Raw genomic sequence first — 17,042 nt, forward strand, 5'->3', positions numbered from 1 at the left:
AATAAATGTAAGCTTGGTGACTAGAAAAGCTCTTTAAAAAACATTAAAAATCTTACTGTTCAAAAACTTTTGACTGGTACAGAGATGTAATTAGGGAGAGTAAATAATGACAGAATGGTCATTTTTGGGTGAACTATTGGGGATTTTAGAAATTATTAGAAACAAATTATTAGAATTTAGTAGAATTATTAGAAACAAATGTAATAAAAACTGGGAAAAAATGCAGTAAGACACATTCAAGATAAAATCTTAGAAAACATGAAAATATCATACACCATTTGACTTCTCAATTAATTTTATGTTGTAAGGCTTTTTAGATATTTTTAAGTTAAAAACACTCACCAAGAGGATTTTTTCAGTAAGTCTATAATATTGTTCATTTTCCTATCTCTTTAAGTATGGAGTTTTTACTCCTTTTGTTATTTGTGAACTAAAAAGTATGCAAGATCCTCTATTTTCTTTGTAGAACATTCTGCAGTCACAATGAGCTAAAAGCTAGAGTAACCAAAAAGAACTGCAAAAAATATTTGTAAAATATAAAATAAAATAAAGGTTTTACATATTTTACTCACTTTGTTTACTACACTTTGTTGTTCACTTCCAGAACAAAAATTTACAGACAATTTACTCACCCTCTTGTGATCCAAGATGTCTGTGTCGTTTTCTTCAGTCAATAAGAAATTATGTTTCTTGAGGAAAAAAAAAAAAAAATCAGGAATTATCTCCGTATAATGGACTTCAATGGTGCCCCAAGTTTGAACTTCCAAAACGTAGTTTAAATGCAGCTTCAAATGGCTCTAAACAATCCCAGCCAAGGAGGAAGTGTCTTATCTAGCAAAACGATCAGCCATTTTTCGAAACAAATTAACAATTTTACACTTGTTAACCTTAAATGCTCGTCTGCATGAACTTTTTTTCTGGTTCAATATGGTCAATACAGGGTATGTTGAAAAACTCCCATCTACCCAAACTTCAAAATTGTCCTACATCGCTGCTGAAGTAACCGACCCAGTGTTTACAAAGTGAACATCCACAGGACGAATTTTGACGTTGAAGAAGAAAACGAAATGAAAGAGTTTTTCGACCTACCGTAACTGTATTGACCCGGATTACACAGACTACGCATGCACATCGTAGAGACAAGACGAGCATTTAAGGTTAAAAAGTATATAAATTGTCAATTTGTTTCGAAAATGGCCAATCGCTTCGCTAGATAAGACCCTTCTTCCTTGGCTGGGATCGTTTAGAGCCATTTGAAGCTGCGTTTAAACTGCATTTTGGAAGTTCAAACTTTGGGGCACCACTGAAGTCCACTATATGGAGAACATTCCTGAAATGTTTTCCTCAAGAAACATAATTTCTTATCGACTGAAGAAAGAAAGACGATGTAAATTATCTGTTTTTGTTCTGGAAGTGAACTTCTCCTTTAAGCCAAACAGACAGCCAAGCCCCCCAGAAATCTTCTATTTAGTAAATCTATCATTCTGTCATTCTAAACATTTTTCCAAAAACTTATACTTTATTACATTCAATTTCAAATTTCAATTCTGCATCCTGTTTGCTGCTTTAGTTTTAATGAACATAAGCTGAATTTAAAGGAGACCTATTATCCCCCTTTCTACAATTTGTAATATACATCTCGGGTGTCCTCAGAATGTGTCTGTGAAGTTTCAGCTCAAAATATGCTACTGATCATTTATTATATCATTTTGAAAAAGCCTATTTTGAGTGAAACCAGAAACTACGTTTTCGTACATGTTTCTTTAAATGCAAATAAGCTGCTGCTCCCCGTTCCCTTTTCCAAAAGAGGGCTATGCCTTTACAGCACCCAGAACTACAGTATTTATACTATTCATAAAGTACAGTCATGCCATGATGTTAACTCAGTACTCAAAAACAAAGCGATTTTCCTCACCTCCACCTTAGTCCCTAGAGTTTAACGAGATATTAGATAATTATGGATTGTGTTTAGCAGCAATACGTTTTATGGAGGAACAGGATGGTATCGCAGGAATCTCTGAACATCAAGGAGGTCTTGAAGAAAAAGTATAAGACGCGCAACCACCCTTCACTCTATTAATTTACATTCCCAGAGGCCACTTCAAACAGCATAAATCTAATAACAGGATTCTAGTGAGGTGCATCATGGGTAATATATAAACTCCACTTTACGGCCCAGAAGGGCAGGAGGGGGGGATCTGATGAAATATAGATAGAGTGAGGAAACTCAAAGCTCAGCCACATAATGTAGCAGGAAAACATGGTCGATAGCAGATTTGAAATGTGATTAAAATGTGCATACAATGATAAACTCCCACTCCCGAAATCTGTTTACTTTTCATTTCTCATCCACAAGGCCGGGTGAGCTCGCTCGCTTGTCCACACACAGCACGTCCGTGAGACAATATCCTCTCACCCACAAAAACAAAAAGAATGGAAAATGGCTATTCTTGAGGTCCCTTGTAAGTTTACACCCACAACATCCATATGCTATAGTTGCTCTAGCAGCTTGTCTGAAACAACCCTGAAGATTGGAGACTGGTGGCTTCTGAGCGGACCTCTCATCTCAGATCCCTGCTTTTGATCTGGATGTCTCTTGATATGTCACAAGTGCGTGTCGGCTTCACTCCGGTATGACCTCATCAGAGAGCAGAGCCCTCTGTTCTCCTCCAGGCCTATTAGCTGAGATGGTTGGAGAGGTTCCTCGGTAGTTATTTTTCGAGGAGCTCTCAGAAATCTCGAGCTGTCGCTCTGTCCGGTTTCATTGCCGGAATAGACGCTGAACCCGGCGAGAGCGAGATGATGTAAGGAAAGCTCATAAGAGGTCAGGCTAGGCGGCCTCGATAGCCAGAGTATTGACAAGCCAATGGAACCACGGCGCCAGCTTGTTAAACTCGTGTCCTTCGGCGAAGAAAACACGGCTGTTTTTTATCCCCGAGAGCACGCTTGCTGTTTCAACCTCTCTGCGTTGTTAATCTTTATTGATCTTCCGTTCGAAACATTTGCACTGGGTACAACGTGGATTCATATCGTTCTAATTCTGTTTGTATGTTTCAGCCGGAGCGAACAGGTGTGGAGGACTCATTCCTCGTATGTTTGGCTAGCCTCCAGCGATGCGATACGCCTTCCAGCAGAAACAAAACTACAAAGTGAAAGCAATTTGCAGTCCAAAATAGCAAATATCTGACATTTTCCCATAAAGAAACAGATCTTTTTAATCCGTGCCTATATTAGCTTGCTGTTTACTCTCCTTGAGCTGTTGATGCCTCACACCTGAGTACACCGATCTTTAATTAAGACTCTCAGCAAGACTTCCACACAGCTCTCCCAAGACTCCCGTTCCCATGAACTTTCCTAATGTTAATTTAACTTTATGCTGCCCCAAAGTCCATTTCATATCAGGCACTAGAAGTACTTGCAATATTTGGTGGGAAATGCAATATTTGTATCATTAATTCTAAAATGCATATGCTGAAAATAGAACCTCAGGAGCTCTTTTGTTGGGACTTGGATTAAAAGAAAACCTCTGATCATCTTTCTTCAACAAATCCTCAACTCGCCTCGCCACGCTCGCACATGAGAAATTTTTTATGAGATTTTTACTGAAGTTTTCAGCCAAGGACATGAAATGAATGTAAACCTCACTGTTCTTCAAGAGCAGGGTCTCAGAGATAGAGAAGATTATTCATTGCAACATATGGCCTGAGTTTTCACAGCTCATGTATGAAAAGTGACTTTGAATAATGGAGTAAAACTGTGATGTTGATCTTGTGTTAATTTTCTTGCTGCGAATTCAGATCAGGTTATTTCATTCATTTGTTCATTTTTTCATTCGTTGAAGATAACCGACAAGCAATTTCTAAACTTGGCCATTTCTTTGTTCATTTAATCATATTCTTCTTTCCTTTGTGTGCTTTAAACTAACTCCTTCCTTCTCTCCTTCATTAATTCTTTCATCCTATTTTCCTGTGTTCTTTTTTCCTTCCCTTGTTCATTCATCCATCCTTTGTTCCTCCTTTCCTTCCTGTGGTCTGTCTTGATTCCTTTTTTCATTTCCCTTTCCTTGAGGTGTTTTTTCTTTGTTTGTGTGCTTTCTTAATTCTTTCCTCGTATTGTTCTGTCATTTATCCGTCCGTCCTGCCTTTCTTTCTTGTGTTTTCTTCTTTCCTTTGTTTCTTCCTGGTTTTCCTTCCCTTCTTTTTGTGCCTTCTTTCCTTTCCAGTCTTCCTTCATTTCCCCCTTGTTCATTCTTGACCTCCTTCCCTCTTTATTCTTTTCTCCTCTAAGTTTTTCTTCCCTCCTGCTTGTGTCCTTTCTTCCTTCTGGGTTATTCTTTTATTCATTTCATCTTTCCTTCCTCTGATTTTATCTCATTTTACTTCTTGTGTTCTTTCTTTCTTTCCAATCTTCATTTCCTCCTTTGTTCATGCTCTCTTCTTTACTTCCTTCTTTCTTTATTCTTTTCTCCTTGTTTTTCTTCCTTCTTCCTGCTTGTGTCCTTCCTTTCTTCCTTCTGGGTTATTCCTTCATTTGTTTGATTCTTTATTCTGCTTTTTTCTTCTATTTTCCTTTGTGTTCATTCTTTCTTATTTCTTTTCCAGTCTTCCTTTCTTTTCACCTTTGTTCATTCTTCTTCCTTAGTTTTGCCCTTCCTTCGTTTTCTTCCTTCCATCCTTAGTTTTTATCCTTCCTTTGTTTGTTTTCTTCCTTCCTTAGTTTGTTTCCTTCCTCCCTTCTTTCCTTCCTTTGTTTGTTTCCTTCCTTCCTTCGTTTGTTTCCTTTCTTTTCTTCCTTCCTTAGTTTGTTTTCTTTCTTCCTTAGTTTCCTTCCTTAGTTTGTTATCTTCCTTCCTTCCTTAGTTTTTCTTCCTTCCTTAGTTTGTTTTCTTCCTTCCTTCTTTAGTTTATCTTCCTTCCTTCCGCCATTTGTTTCCTTTCTTAGTTTGTTTTCTTCCTTCCTTAGTTTGTTTTCTTTTTTCCTTAGTTTGTTTCCTTCCTTCCTTTCTTAGTATGTTTTCCTTCCTCCTTCCTTTGTTAGTTTTGTTCCTTCGTTAGTTTTCTTCCTTCCTTCTTTCCTTTCTTAGTATGTTTCCTTCCTTCCTTTTTTTTCTTTCTTGCTTAGTTTCCTTCCTTCCTTAATTTATCTTCCTTCCTTCATTTGTTTCCTTCCTTCCTTCTGTAGTTTTTCTTCCTTCCTTCCTTCCTTCCTTCCTTCGTTTTCTTCCTTCCTTAGTTTGTTTCCTTCCTTCCTTCTTTAGTTTATCTTCCTTCCTTCCTTCGTTTGTTTCCTTCCTTAGTTTGTTTTCTTCTTTCCTTAATTTGTTTCCTTCTTTCCTTCGTTTGTTTCCTTCCTTCCTTCCTTAGTATGTTTTCCTCCTTCCTTTCCTTCCTTAGTTTGTTTCCTTCCTTAGTTTTCTTCCTATTTCTTCCTTTCTTCGTTAGTTTCCTTACTTCCTTCATTAGTTTTCGTGTTTTCTTTCTTCCTTAGTTCCTTCCTTCATTTGTTTCCTTCCTTCGCTTGTTTTCTTCCTTCCTTCCTCCTTTAGTTTATCTTCCTTCCTTCATTCATTTGTTTCCTTCTTTCCTTCATTTGTTTCCTTCCTTCTTTAGTTTATCTTCCTTCCTTCCTTCATTTGTTTGCTTCCTTTGTTTGTTTTCTTTCTTCCTTAGTTTGTTTTCTTCCTTCCTTCCTTCCTTCCTTCCTTCCTTCATTTTTCTTCCTTCCTTTGTTTCCTTCCTTCCTTCCTTCGTTTGTTTCCTTCCTTAGTTTGTTTCCTTCCTTCCTTCTTTAGTTTATCTTCCTTCCTTCCTTCCTTCCTTCCTTCGTTTGTTTCCTTCCTTAGTTTGTTTTCTTCTTTCCTTAGTTTGTTTCCTTCTTTCCTTCATTTGTTTCCTTCCTTCCTTCTTTAGTTTATCTTCCTTCCTTCCTTCATTTGTTTCCTTCCTTTGTTTTCTTTCTTCCTTAGTTTGTTTCCTTCCTTCCTTCCTTAGCTTTCTTCCTTCCGTAATTTTTCATCCTTTCTTCCTTTCCTCCTTCCTTTGATTTCTTTCCTTCCTTCGTTTTTCCTTTCTTATTGAGTTCTTTCTTTTTTAAAACTTTCTTCCTTGTATTTTTCTTTCCTTTTGTACTCAACTAACTCTGCAGTGAGTGTGTGTCATCCTGTACCTCACAAGATCTTTCTAGCACTTGAGATTGTTCTACCTGCAGTTCTGTTGTGCTTGTCAATGAGATGAGTTACCAGGCACAGGTGAAGAACACTTACACGTCAATGCTCTACAAAAGTGCACCATTCTTTTCCTCTAGTGTGCTAAATGCTCTAAACGCACAGAGATCAATAAAATGTGTACAATAAAGGATGTACTAATAACGGCACTGTGTGGCAGCGCCACAGGACATTTTTGCACCATGATACCACTTAACATATGAGCAAAAGGAAGACATATACCTATGTAATTAAACTACCGGTAGATAACACAAAAGTCCTCCTGCTGGTCGTTATCTTGTGCTCAACAATAGGTATGCCAAAAAAAAAAAAAAAAAAAAAACTATTATTACTATTATTACAGCCTAGGTTTGCAAACCCTTAGAATATTATGATAACAGTTCACCACTAATATGCTTTTAAACATCACTTGCATTTACATACAGCAATTTTATATAATATGATATGGCCAACATGGAAAATTGATGTTTCGTGAAAGGTATAGGCTTATTAACACAATATACTCACAGATTACTGAGCTTGCTTGCATGCAGATAGGACACCCACGCTGTGTTCGCAGAAAACAAACCTCTTCCACACTCACACTGTGTCTCTAGAAATCAAAGTGAGGGCATCTCTTGAGTCTACATCACTGGATTCAAAGAGCTTTCTTGAGAGGAACTTGCTTGAATTTCTATAAAAAGAAATAAGATCTCACTTATGGCTAGTTCATTGGCAGCCTTTCATTAGAAAAACAATTTTTGTTCAAAAGGAATTCAATACTCTAGTAGTGATTGTGGTGCAGTGGTTTTATCTGACTTTTTTTTGCTTGTTCACAAAAAAGTAAAAATTTCCACATTTCTAGAGTGTTATTCCTTTTTTTCCACCCCCTGGGGTGCACAGACTGTGGAAGAGAGTGTAGCTGTCACTCTGCCTGACCTTTTTACCGACCTCAGATTTTCATTGTAATTGTTTTCTTTCATTTTCCCGTCAGACAGTGTAGCCAACATTTAGCCCATGTTTTAAGTCTGAGTTAACAGCTTTTGACATATTTGCCTTTGATTACATAATGGGAAGTCCAAGGTAATGGAGTTTAATCCACTAAAAACAAACATTTAAAAGTCAAGGCCAGCCACCGGCAGACTTTAGCGAAAACTATTAAATACTTTAAGGGGAGAATCTCAAGGGATTCACTAGGCTGTGCTAATCAGTTTCACTGCAGTGTTAAAAAGAACATCTGTCAATTTTTTTATTACTTTTCAAGCAAAAAACACCTTATCATATAGAAAAGTTAAATTCCTCTGCTAAAAACACAATCTTGGAAATAAATTCATGTCCACATATGGTTTGGAAAATAGCTAAAGTTTTCATTAAATAAATAAATAAATATATATGCAATTATATGAAATGTCTACTAATAATAATAAAAAAAAAAAAAAAAAAAAAAAAAAAAAACATCAAAAAAGTTACTGAATTTTTTTTACATTTTTATATAAATTGTTTGTTGTGAGTAATACATAAAATGTTTAGAAATAGCAACAACAACAACAACAACAACAACAACAATAATAATAATAATAATAATAATAATAATAATGCATTTAAATATGTAAATAAATGAAATTAAATGAATTGTCTACTTATAATAACTTAAAACATAATAATCACCAATAAAAGTTTAGCTATAATAATAAAAAATAATAGTAACAATAATAATAATAATAATAATAATGATGATGATAATAATAATAATGTATTTAAATACGTAAATACATGCAATTATATGAATTGTCTAATAACAATAACTTTTAGAAAACCATAATGATCACCAATAAAGGTTTAGCTATAATGATAATGATGATAATAATAATAATAATAATAATAATAATAATGCATTTAAATATGTAAATAAATGCAATTCAATTAATCATCTACTTACAATAACTTAAATCCTAATAATCACCAATAAAAGTTTAGCTATAATAATAATAATAATAATAATAATAATGCATTATAATATAAACAAGTAAATGAATTGTCTACTAATAATAACTTTTACAAAATCATAATCACCAATAATGGTTTAGCTATAATGATATTATTATTATTATTATTATTATTAATATTAATAATAATAATAATAATAATAATAATAATAATAATAATAACAACAACAACAACAATAACAATAATGCATTTAATTATGCAGAATAATATAAACAATTAAATGAATTGTCCACTAATAATAACTTTTTTAACTATAATAATCACCAACAAAGGTTTAGCTATAATAATAATAATAATAATAATAATAATAATAATAATAATAATAATGCATTTAAATATTTAAATATTTAAATAAAAAGCAGTTATATGAATTGTTATATGAATAATAAAATTTAAAAAACAATCACCAATAAAGATAATAAATCATCAACAAAAATACATTTCTTACTAACAATAAGCCATATTAATTATCAATAAAATGTTCACAAAATGCTCAATTTTTATGTTCTAACTGCTTGATTTAAGTTTCTGACATTGACACAATTTTAACCGACACAGCGAGGGCAATTAAAATTTGTGTTATTTCTGATAGTAAGTCAGGCACGGCCAAAAGAGAGACTTCAAATGATCACACACGGCAATTAACTAGATACCTAAACCGTAGATACCTGGCATGCTGTTATTTCCTTCCCCTAATTCAAAGCAGACAAAGGCGCAGGCATATCAACTTTACGTCTGAACATTCCTCATTACTGCTTCATTTTTCTACAGCTGATGTTTCGTCAAACAACTGTGAAATGACTTTGTGTCTTTTACGCTGCAAAAGCTAGCTTTGCCTATCAAAGTGAATCAAGTCAGCAGACCTCATCTAACTCTGCTTCACTGCATCTGAACTTGTCCAGACAAATGCAATTCACAGCCGCACACACATACACATGCGCGGACAGTACCGGTGTGGTAATCGGAGTGCAATGTCGAACATCTGATCCATCTCAGGCCTGGCCGAGCAGCTGGTGTGTGGCTATGGGCACATCTAAGCTGTCAGGCTTATCAGAAAGGGTGGTACATTGGGGACGGAGACACTGATAAGGCATCAATTATGCATGAAAATAGGTACTCTACATCGCTCTCAGGGTTGTCTTTGCTTTTCTTTTCCAACCAGGAGCTCATGACCGCTGGACACGTAATTCATCTGGCAACCCTTTTTCCCACAGACGCACTCAATTTTCCAGTCGTGACCATCACGTCTTGGTCATAATTTTCTAGTTGGAAACCCAGATAAGGCTTTGAAAGTTAGTTTTATGAGGACAAATAAGATCTCCATCTCGTCTAAGGACCGGTGTCATGATGTCATCGCCGACTGCATATATGAGCAGACCTCAGATGAAAACCTGATACCTCAAAAGTGAGAGTTTGCTGGGGGAAAAGGAGAGAGAGAGAGAAAAAAAGGATTACTTTGAGCCCTTAATCTTATATATCAGATGTTCTCTTATTTCTGTATTTTTCAATAGCCTTCCCTAGTGGCCTGATATTGCTGGAAAGACAGGACCTGAAAGAGTAGGGCGTCGAAATTCCCAGATGCAATACAATCCCTATTTATTTCTCCCGTTTGGTGCGCCAAATGGCGAGTTTAACAAAGGCCATCAAGCCCATTGTTACGATAACCCTTAAAGGAGACCAATTATGTCCATTTTTACAACATGCAATAGAAGTCTCAGGTGTCCTCAGAATTTGTCTGTGAAGTTTCAGCTCAAAATACCTCACAGATCATTTATTATACCTTTTTGAAAATGCCTATTTTGCTTCCTCAAAAAACAATTTCTTTATGACTGAAGAAAGAAAGACATGAACATTGTGGATGACAAGGGGGTGAGTAAATTATTTGTAAACTGTTGTTCTGGAAATGGACTTCTCCTGTAAATTCAAATGAGCTGCTCCCCGTCCCCTTTTCAAGAATAGAGCTATCCCTTTACAGATCGTACCTCAAATACTCTGCCAAAAACATATGTTTGGTTTTAATGATCATGTCGGTCTCTCTAAAATCAAGCATTTTAAAGCCATTTCTGAGAGCACACGTCCGAAGAACACACACAGAAAGCAGCTGTCACACGGCATGTAAGTACTAAGTTCTCTTTCATGTCTTATTGTGCTTAAACTGCCAAATACACACAATTTTATGTTAAAGGTAAATATTATGTCCCTTTTTACAAAATGTAATACGTCTCAGGTGTCCATAGAATGTGTCTTTAAAGTTTCAGTTCAAAATACCCCACAGATTTTTTATTATATCATTTTAAAAATGCCAATTTTGAGTGGAAGCCGAAACACATTGTTTTCGTGCATAAACGCAAATGAGCTCTCGCTCCCCGCCCCCTTTTCCAGAATAGAGCTGTGCCTTTACAGCTCATACCTCAGATGCTAAAAGTCTATCACACTGAAATTATCCGTTTTAAAGCCATATTACATCTGATATATGTTTTTCTAAATGCACACATCCAAAGCACATGCACAGAAAGCGGCTGTCACACAGTATGTGAGTACAAAACTAAAGTTCTCTTTCATGTCTTACAGCGCTCAAAGTGTCAAATATAATAGCACCTAAACAGAGAAAAAGTCAGATTTTCATGTTGTATCAATTATTTGGACCTTTTCTCTCTAGATGTGTACTGATATTTACTTCTGTGAAATTGGAAAATTGGGCCAGTGAAACTGGATGAAAAAAATTAAGCTGACAGGTAATAAGAGCGACAGTCAAAAAATAATCTCTCTGAGGTTCCCAAGCCACGTGGGAAGAAACCCACAGGTGCCGCGTCTATCATCTTGCTTTTCAACATCTGCCACTGCAGGATATCCACCAATAGGCAGCACTGAGAGCTTTGAAGAGGTCTAAGAAATCCTGCGCCTTTCTGGAGGGCTTACTGGCACACGTGGAATGTCAATTTAAGAGCATTTGTGCCCATTTCTGCTTGGATTAGTAGAACCCAGGGCAGCGAGTGACTGTGGGAAGAGATATTGTATTTTTGCCCTGTTTCTATTCATCACTCTCTTGGGTTCTTTTGAATTCAGAGTCAAGAGTTTTTGCGCAGTTTAGTTCTGGTAATGACTGTTATGGCCACGTAGGTAGAAAAAAATTGTGAATTTTAGTTTATCTGCATGTTGTTGCGCTGCTGGTGTTCAGTTTTGAGGGGTAACTAACTAAAATAGCAATTCTAATAACATACATGTGACTTTGCAGTAGCCTTGGATAACAAGCTACTTTTTCTTTTATACTGTATCCAAGCTGTACAGAAAAAAATTATCAAATGCAGTCCAATTCATTGAATTAGTTCATTAAAAAATTATTCACTGAAGAAATCATTTATTTTCTTGTACAGAAGTACACCTCATAATGTTGACTAAATTAAGTAGTCTATAGTTTGCTTTATTGCATTTATTGTCATTTTATTTTGTCACCCACAATTAGTTCCTCATTGTTTCTGTGCCTGATAAATAGTGCTTCATTATAGAATTAGCATTTATAAAGATATTTTCCCATTAAATAGCTTCAATATATATATTTTTTATTAGCTTTTATTTGATTAATAGCTTGTAGTGAAGCTAGACATTTTTTTTAGAGTAGCTTGACTGTTTAACTACTTTAACAACAACAACAACAATAATAATTGTTCAAATATCAAATACAGGGTTTCTTTTCTCATAAGCTACAAACTACAGTTTCTTCCCCAAAGTAGCGTCTGCAATTACAAATAAAATAAAACAAAATAAAATAAAATCACTGTTTTCAATTAACTACTTTAATAATAATAATAATAATAATAATAATAATAATAATAATAATAATAATGAATAATTTGCAATAAAATAAAAGCAGCTTCTGCAATTACTTTAAACATTAAAAATAAAAAAATAAAATAAAATAAAATAAAATAAAATAAAATAAAATAAAATAAAATAAAATAAAATAAAATAAAATAAAATAAAATAAAGATTCACTGGTCAAATAAAGGGTTTCTTTTCTCATAAGCTACAAAGTACAGTTTCTTCCCCAAAGTAGCTTCTGCAATTACAAATAAAATAAAATAAAATGAAATAAAATAAAATAAAATAAAATAAAAAAGGATTTCTTTTCTAACAATTAAATTAATTAAATTAAATTATCTTTTTTTTCTCTTTTTTTTCACTTTTTAGAGTAGCTTATTTAACTACTTTAATAATAATAACAATAACAACAACAACAACAACAATATTATTATTATTATTATTATTATTGAATAATTTGAAATGCAACAAGCTAGTTTCTTCCCTAAAAGTAGCTTCTGCAACTACTTTAAACAATAAAATAAAATAAAATAAAATAAAATAAAATAAAAAAAAAAATAATAATAATAAAAGATTCACTCAAATAATGGATTTCTTTTCTCACACAGAAGTTTGTGTCTTTTTTGTATCAAAATGTTTTTTTTTTTTTAATGTTGCCCATAATTTTCTTCACTTTTTAGACTAGCTTCACTGTACTTTAACTACTTTAACATTAGTAATATTAATGAATAATCTGACATTGTGGCAAGTTACAGTTTCTTCCCCAAAAGTAGCTTCTGCAACTTCAAACATAAAACAAAAACATTAAATAAAATGAAATTTAAAAAAAATAATAAAATAAAATAAAATAAAATAAAATAAAATAAAATAAAATAAAATAAAATAAAATAAAAGATTTACTGGTCAAATAAAGAATTTCTTTTTTTCATAAAATGTGTCTTTTTCCATCACTGTTTTCAACTAAATTATGCATTTCATTGTTTTCTTCATTGTATTCATTGTAGATGTATTTTCTTTCACCCAAAATTAGATTTTCCTTATTTTAGTGACAGATAAATACTGCTTTAATTAAAATATATATATATTTTAAGAAGATATTGCATAATGAAACAGCTTTAATGTAGGTAGTTACTTTTCACAGCTTATATTTAAAAATAGCTTAATTAATAGCTTGTAGTGTAGCCGGCCTTTTTCATAAAGAACAATATGACTGTAGTTTAACAACATGAATAAATGAAAGTGTACTTTGTACTCCAAAAGTAGCTTCCGCAACTAATTTACATAAATTAGTCAAAAACTATTGCAAACAGCAGTATCTAATTATTTTTAAGAAGCTTTGTGCAGAGAGCCAAAAGAATCATTGAATCATTTTTTATGTGGTTAATTTACATTAACCAAAATGAATCGGCTTCCCAAGGCTACATACAGCAGATCCACTAAACACTGGGACACTGATGATTCAATTACCTGTGACAGGATTATGAGGCTGTGCATTAAAACACAGCTCGTATTTATGAACGCGATTGCTGTTTAACATCTCTATCCTTTGTTTGTTGATCGTGCGGCTTCATTGTAGCTGTTAAAAGTTCAAACTTGCACTCATGCCTTATTTCCAATGACATTTATGGTAAGTGACTATAGTGAGGGCCTGACGCTCAATGCTTTTAGAGTGAATTATGGAAATTTTTAGTTGACTTGACTATTGAATGGCATATAAACCAATATATGTTAAATAAAGGTAGGCTGTAAAGCTGAGATTCTCCATCTAACCTCCTTAAAGATCTGTAATTGAGAAAGAAGAAGTGAACGACGTTTTCAATCCATCTTGTAACCATAAAAAGGAGTTCACGGTCCAATTTATCAGTTCAAAGAGATTCAGCATCAGCAAACAGTGTTTAAAGCCACGAAAAATTAATACACTCCTTGCCACCTCTGACAAATCTCTGCCGGAAAAACTGCGCTGCAACCGCAGGAACGGTATATATCAAGATACGAGCCCTGAGATCTGAGTGAGTTATCTATATCATACATCATATTCCTTATTTTAACGGTGTGTCTTTATCCAAATCATATTTGCTGAGAAACAGGAGAATGCTCTAGGCTATTCAATTATTTGAAAAGGATTTTATCAGTGTCACAGCATTGCTGTCAGAGGAAACTGCAGTCTGCCGTTCTCAGCAGTTCAATCATCTGCGAATAAAGCGATCACTCCCACAGCACAGGTTAGAGATGGGATGAAATCCACCGTGATGTCATAAAACTGAATCACTTCGAGTAACTTAGCAGGGACGGGAATAGTGAAGATTTTAATAATTCCAGTTCAGGTTCCCATTCGTTTTAATCATTCTGGTTGCATATGTCCAATTAATAATGTGTTGTCAAACTAACTAAACACTTTTAAGATTGCACATGTTTGAATCACTTCAAAGAGTCATTCATTCAGGAATCGAACTACATTGGTTGCACTATATTTTGATGGCAAAAAAAGATTTAATTCAAAAGATCATTCATTGTCTGCATGTTTTTGATTTGATAAAAATAATAGGAACATAAGATTCATTCATTTGAGAGTCGTACAACACTAGTTACACTGTTTTTGATGACAAAAAAGAACTGATTCAAGAGAGTCATTCATTTAAGAGTCAGACTTGAGTTGTTGGTCTGCATATTTTTGATTCAGTAAAAAGAACTAGAGCCTAAGCATCTTTCATTTGGGAGTCAAATTATACTGGTTACACAGTTTGTTTTTGATGACCAAAAAAAAAATAAAATAAAAATAACTGATTTAAAAGAGTCATTCATTTGGGAGTCAGACTTGTTGCGCTGAATATTTCTGATTCACTAAAAAGAACCAGAATATAAGAATAATTTATTTTGGAGTCAAATTACACTGGTTACACTGTTTGATTTTGATGCCAAAAAAAAAAAAAAGATTCAAAAGAGTGATTTGTTTGGGAGTCGGACTAGACTTGTTCCGCCGTGTTTGTTTTTGATGACAAAAAAGAACTGATTTAAAAGAGTCATTCATTTGAGAGTCAGACTAGACTTGTTGCGCTGCATATTTCTCATTCACTAAAAAGAACCAGAATGTAAGAATCATTCGTTTTGGAGTCAAATTACACTGGTTACACTGTTCGTTTTTGATGACAAAACAAGGACCTATTCAAAAGAGTCAATCGTTTGGGAGTCGAATTATATGCACTGCATATTTCTGACTCGCTCAAAAGAACCGGAACGTAAGAGTCATTCATTTGGGAGTCAAATTACACTGTTTACACGGTCTGTTTTTGATGATAAAACAGAACTGATTTAAAAGAGTCATTCATTTGGAAGTCAGACTAGACTTGTTGCACTGCATATTTCTCATTCACTAAAAAGAACCGGAATATAAGAATCATTCATTTTGGAGTCAAATTACACTAGTTACACTGTTCGTTTTTTATGACAAAACAGAACTGATTCAAAAGAGTCATTCATTTGGGAGTCAAACGACTTGTTGCACTGCATGTTTTTGATTCACTAAAACGAACTGAAACACTGGAGTCACTCATTTGGGAGTCAAATTACACTGGTTACACCGTCTGTTTTTGATGATAAAAGGATTGATTTAAAAGAGTAATTTATTTGGGAGTCAGACTAGACTTCTTGTGCTGCATGGTTTTGATTTGCTAAAAAGAACTGGAACATAAGAGTCATTCATTTGGGAGTCAAATTACACTGGTTACACTGATTCAAAAGAGTCATTTGTTTGGAGTTTTTGATTTTGATTCACAGAGTAATTTGTAATAACTAGACTTGTTCCCGCTGTGTTTGTTTTTGACGACAAAAAAAATAAATGATTCAAAAAAGTCATTCTTTACACTGTTTGTTTCTGATGACAAAAAAGGACTGATTCAAAAGAGTCATTCATTTGGGAGTCAGACTAGACTTGTTGCACTGCATATTTTAGATTCACAAAAAAGAACCAGAACATAAGAATCATTCATTTTGGGAGTGAAATTACACTGCTTACACTATTTGTTTTTGATGACAAAAAAAATACTGATTCAAAAAAGTAATTCTTTTAGGAATCGGAATAGACTTCCTGTGCTGCATATTTTTGATTCCCTAAAAAAACCCAGAACGTAACAGTTGTCTGTTTAGGAGTCAAATTACACTGTTTACACTATTTGTTTTTGATAACAAAAAATAAATGATTTAAAAAAGTAATTCGTTAGGACTGATTCAAAAAGAGTCATCGGTTTTAGAGTTGGACCGGACGTGTTGTGCTGTTTGTTTTTGGTGACAAAAAAAAGAACTGATTCAAAATAGTAATTTGTTTGGGAGTCAGACTAGACTTGTTGCGCTGCATGTTTTTGATTCATTAAAAAGAACCAGAACATAGGGGTCAATCGTTTGGGAGTCAATTTACACTTGTGACACGGTTTTTGGTGACAAAAAAGGAACTGATTCAAAAGAGTAATTCACAGAGTAATTCGTAATAACTAGACTTGTTCCCGCTGTGTTTGTTTTTGATGACAAAAAAAATAAATGATTCAAAAAAGTAATTCTTTAGGGAATCGGAATAGACTTGTGCTGCATATTTTTGATTCGCTTAAAAAAAAAAAAAGGGAACATAAGAGTTGTTTTTGATGACAAAAAGAGAACCGATTTTAAAAAGTAATTCATTAGGACTGATTCAAAAAGAGTTGGAGCTGGAATGAACTTGTTGCGCTGTTTGTTTTTGATGACAAAAAAAATAACAAATTTAAAAGAGTCATTTGTTTTGGAGTCAGACTAGACTTGTGCGGTTTGTTTTTGATGGCAAAAAAAAAAAAAAAAACTAATTCAAAGGAGTCATTCGTTTGGGAGTCAGACCAGACTTGTTGGAGCTGTATGTTTTTGATTCGCTAAAAAGAACCAAAATATAAGAGTAAACAGTCAAAAAGAAAATAGTTTGGGAGTCAAATCACACTGGTTATGCTGTTTGTTCTTGATCACAAAAAAAAAACAAAAAACATAAGAGTCATTAATT

General features: G+C 33.8%; 1 long non-coding RNA gene across 1 annotated transcript in view; it reads right to left on the reverse strand.

The window, feature by feature from the left end:
* Positions 1 to 8,621: 8,621 nt before the first annotated feature.
* The window catches only part of LOC127156899 (uncharacterized), a 39,348-nt gene continuing 30,927 nt past the window's right edge, over positions 8,622 to 17,042 (reverse strand). The window contains exon 4 of the long non-coding RNA XR_007825797.1: positions 8,622 to 9,625. This is a non-coding gene — a long non-coding RNA (uncharacterized LOC127156899). The remainder of the gene's footprint in view (positions 9,626 to 17,042) is intronic.

Source organism: Labeo rohita, chromosome 25, assembly GCF_022985175.1.
Source record: "Labeo rohita strain BAU-BD-2019 chromosome 25, IGBB_LRoh.1.0, whole genome shotgun sequence".
NCBI lineage: Eukaryota > Metazoa > Chordata > Actinopteri > Cypriniformes > Cyprinidae > Labeo > Labeo rohita.